This window comes from Poecilia latipinna, unplaced genomic scaffold (genome assembly GCF_001443285.1).
Source record: "Poecilia latipinna isolate Pla-1442-1.1 unplaced genomic scaffold, P_latipinna-1.0 Scaffold34, whole genome shotgun sequence".
Taxonomy (NCBI): Eukaryota; Metazoa; Chordata; class Actinopteri; order Cyprinodontiformes; family Poeciliidae; genus Poecilia; species Poecilia latipinna.
Genome location: NW_015112650.1, coordinates 474,535 through 479,590, shown reverse-complemented (window position 1 = coordinate 479,590; position 5,056 = coordinate 474,535).

The window sequence follows — 5,056 nt, the reverse complement described above, 5'->3', positions numbered from 1 at the left end:
TGGTGTAAAGAAGAAAACGAGAAACCAGACAATGAAAGGAACTGCTGATGACTTTAATTATTATTATTTTTTTTCTTTTTTAAGTCTCGAAGAAGCCATCTTTAACTTGGACTCTCTGGCGGACGGTGCAGTGACGTGCGTCTCAGGACCGCTATTACTTCACGATGCACAGTATTTATAAATGTGATGCGTGTAAATACCAGCACAGCGTTTGACAAAAGTGGGATTTGTGGAATATTTGTATGATGCACGAGGAAAGAAAAAAAAAAAAAAAAAAAAAAGGTCTTGGCACTGAAATGGAGAAAAATAAAATGTCAAATGATACGGACTCCGTCAGCCAGGCCTCAGTTAGCGTTTTGGTGAACTAGACTTAGCAGAACTACAATTCCCAGCCCGGGTTCGACTCTAATCAAAAAAAGAACAAAAGGCCTCTTTGTGTTGCACTTTGAGAACTTTCTGTCTTCCTCTTCCTCATTCCTTTGACTAACAGGTGCCTCCGACACGAATTGATCAAATGTTTTCTTTGTTTTTCATAAACTACTTCTACATGACGCCCATAGACGCTGACAGCTGAGTGGACAATCACCTTCCATGTCTCTACAATCACTATGTTGTCAGATCCTGTGGTTTTTCCGTGTTTTTGTCCAGGCTGAGTCTTGTGAGTGCAACGCAGTACAGAGGAACTTCAACTAAAGTGCCTTGCAAAAGTATTCACACCCCTTGAACCTTTTTGAAATGTTACAGTCACACAAACTTCACTGTGTTTAATGGTGATTTTTATTATTTTTTTTTGTATGTGTGTGCTAAATCATCACATATCAGAGGATATGTGGACATAAATTTTCACCTCTTGCCACGTATTCCCACTAATATTTAGGTCTGGACTTTGACTAGGTCGTGCTAGCTCCAGTCTCAAGTCTTAAACTGTTCGTGTTCGTTTTGCCATTGTTGAGCATGTCGAATATTTTTTATTTATTTACGCCGACAGCAAATTGCTTCTGAAGCTAGTCGGTGGCTGCTTAAGTTTCATTTTGGCTTATGGAGAGTAAAACATATCGAAAAACATGTTTGATATATTAAGTTTGTGTTTGAAATGTGACCAAATGTGAAAAAAGAAGTTCAAAGGGTGTGAATAGTACTGTGTAGCACCAGTGTTTGTGTTTTGTTTTTTTTCCTCCATATTTTTATTTTATTGTTTTGTGTTTAGATCTCGTCTTGGTGTTAGCCGCTGTGTACGTTGGTGTAAAACGCAGAAACGGTGTCGATTCATTCAAATGTAAATAAAAACTCCAGCTGACGCTCTTCTGTTGACGAACCAAAACATGCAGTTTGTAAGATTTTTAAAATCAGAGGAAAGTTTAAAAAAAAAAAAAAAAAAGGTTCAACAAATTAAAAAAAAAATCTCAATAAAACAAATTGTTCTGGTTCTTTGGTGTTTTGCAGTCTCAACAGATGAGTTGCTGGTGGACAGGAGCTTGTTGGGTTCTGCTGTCGTTTGGGTTTGTGTTCGGCCCGCCTCACTTAACTCTCACACGTTCACGGCTTCTCTGCAGGAGCTCCAAGGACCATCTGGTCCCGTCAGAACCAGCGCCACATCCGCCTGCAGTCAGACCAGCACTGATCTGGCACTCTACTCCTACTCTCAACGTGTGTGTAGGTGTGTGTGTGTGTGGTCCAGATTGGATGACGGCAGCGATGACACAGTCACTGCTGTGGGTGGCTTATTTTTTCCAAGGTCACAGCACTCCCACCCCACCCATGTACGCATCTGAAGTGAGATGGAGAGTGGGGGATAAGCGTTTCACTCCCTAGAGTGAGACGTTTATTGATTTTACATGAAGAAGCAAAGCATTACCTCACTGCGTTTTTTTTTTTTTTTCCAATCATGTTTTTCAACCCAGGATTCAATTTGGTTTTTGCCACAGACTAAAACTTTAGGGAATCTGCAGCCGCCTGTGTGTGAGCACACATGGCAGGGGCAGTAGCCCAGGATGCCAAGGATTTTGGGGTGTCAGTTTTTTATTTTTATTTTTTTTTTTTATGAGTTCATAGTTTGAGTAAACTCATAGAAAACTCACAAACCCGTATGAAGCTAGGTGTTTAAAAATTGTTGGATTTTATTAGCACAATATTAAATCAATAGTATTGGAAGAATATAAATTCCTAGTCCACCATATAGCATAACGCATTGATTAGTACACACCGACGTGTTGGTCGACTTTTCTGTAATTTGTATGTGTTAAATACGTTTTTGGTGGATGGGGCACCAAAACCGTCTCCGGTCCTGGGGCCCCCATCCTTCTACGTCCGGCCCTGGACATGATGGGCGTGGGCTGGCGGTGGTCCCATCTGGGGAAAATGGTCCGACTCCTTCAGAAGGCACAATTTCCAATTTGCAGTTCCTTGCAAAAGTGTTCCCATCCCTTTGACTTCGACCCACAAACTCTATTGTATCTTATTTATTTTATGTGACGGTTTAGAACAGATAAACACAGGATTGCTGAAGGGGAAGGAAACTGTTTTACAAATAATTAGGAAAGTGCAGAGAACCAGCAAACATCCAAATTTATTCACATTTACCAAAGCAATTCTTGAAAGCTTTACTTTCTTGACTGTAAGAAACTACAGTGAGCCACATTTAATGTCTTTGCCAGCAGACTAGTAGTAACAGAAGGAGCCACTGCTTCAACAGTTCAGCCTACTGCTGCACTGTTTAAATGTAATTTTTTAGTGGTAGTAATAATGTAAAAAAAAAGGTTAAATAACAAACCTGCCACTCAATTTCAAATATCAGTAGCAGAAAAACAAGCATCAGTCAACCTGAAGGCTGTTAATTAGGTGACATCTGAAGAGAAATGACTGTACAGACTAATTTAATAAATTAAAAATGCGATTGAAAAGCCAATTTTTTTAAATGAACTTTATCAAAGTGAAACATGATGTAGACTAATTTCACACAGGTTTGAAAATCTGTATTTGTTGTATGATTATTTTTCCACAGAAATTTGGACTTATCGAAAAGTGTTTCTCTGCTAGCGGGTTACTTTCAATCCGAGACTCATCAGTGTGCACATATTCTACTTTAATGAATATGAATGCTCTTTATTTTATTTAGTCATGATGAAGGAGGCTTCGTATAAAAACACACCCTTAATGTTTTTAGTTAGTTGCTGAAAAACATTTTTCCCCCCCCACTTGACCACTTTGTGTTGGTCATTCACGTGAAATCTAAGTAAAATACACAACGTCTCTTGTCATAACACGTACATATGTGTGATTTATGTGCAGCACGGCTCAGGTGCAGCTCAGTGATCCATTGGCTGCGTCTCTCTACAGCTGGAATATGACACCCACACCCAGAGAGCCTGCATTACTCACATGAGAGAAACCTGTTGGAGCTTTACGCAACATCACTAATGACATCCAGTCTTATTCTTAAACCGGAGAGCTGCAATCATAGACCAAAAAAACAGAAGCAGAAAACGTAGCTACAGATTGCAGCAAGCATGAGCTCCTTACTGTAGGATTTATTGTGCAATTAGAGCACAGAGACGCTGGACGAACACGACTCATAAATATTTCACAGTTGCTCCTTTTGGAAGGTCAAAGCAGGAATCATTCTTCCTCTGCGAGGGTCCTTTTACTCAAGAAAGCAGGGGGCCCCCCTTTCCAGGAATCATCGACCCAGGCTTCCAGCCAATCAAAGCTCCTCACACGTCCCGCTCCCCACCCCCGTCAGCGGACCAATGAGCGGCTGGATGCTGCTGGGCAGCAAAGGGAGGGTCCCAGAGGTTAACAGCGGAGCTGCTTCCTGCTCAACTGAGGGGGAATAGGTGGGGTCAGGTCACTGTACTGGAGAGCTTTGGGCTTTTTCTTTTTGGGGTGGTGGGGATTAAGGGAGATCCGCCGAGGCAAGACGCGTTCAGATCTGAGCGGGTTGTTCTGGGAGTCAGAGTGGATTTAGTGAATGAGCGCCGCTCACTCTGCCCTGATGGTGATGGTATGCAGCAGCGCTGACAACAAAGGACACCCGGGGAGAGCAGATGTATTGTGGGACACCTCAGTGGGAAGCGCGAGCCACGTCACGGCTCTCCACATAGCAACAGCCCTGCTGACCTACATGCCTCGTTCCCACACGGTCCAGCCGCCGCGCGTGGGGCTGCAAACCAGAACAAATACTCCCACAGTAATATTACATTTAGAAAAAATACTTGAATTTACACGAGGAAAGATGAAAAACTACATAAGACAGAGCTCTTGTGGTTTGTTTTTTTTCGTACTTTTTTTTTATTATTAATAAACACGTAACACAGTGAGAAACACGACACAGTTCTGAGATTGTTTAGAGGGAAAAAAAACAACACAAAAGCAGTTACATTCCTTATTTTTACATGAATTAAAACCCCTGTGAGTTTCAGCGGGGTGTGTTACCTGGGAGAGCCGCTGACCGCGTTACAAGATGCGGGGACTTTCTGTTCGTCCTTCGGCTGAAGCGGAGGCACCAGCACTGGCAAGGCAGTAGCTTGCGCAGTCATCTCCATAGCGGGCAGTGTCTCAACCCAACCAACAGCACAAACTACTACCTCAGCCAGTAACGTGGCCTAAAGGCGGACGAAAAGCTGGACGCCGTAAAAAATTTAAGAAGGAAAAGAAGAAGAAAAAAAAAAAGTCGAGCAGTTTCGAAAATCCCTTGCAGTCGAAGATGTCCGTGCACTCCTGCCTCTGTCCTCTACTGAGCCGCACACTTGAACTGGGAGGGAAACCCCGCCCAAGCAGACCTGCCCTCATCCTCACTTCCCCTCATGTGACCTGTCGATGGGAGACCGAGCTACGGCTGCCAGAGTTCAGAGGAGGCCATGAAGCTGCAAACGTGCTTTCTCTTCAAAATGTATGTTAATCCCCCCCCCATGCTTGTGTGGCGAAAAGGGGATCACCACACCCATTGATATTCAGTGTATTGGTTTAAATTAAATACCTAAGAAGATGAATGAATGCAGTCTATCTCGTCATACCAGCTACCTGAAACCTAAATGTTCTGGTTGCGAAATGACGAACC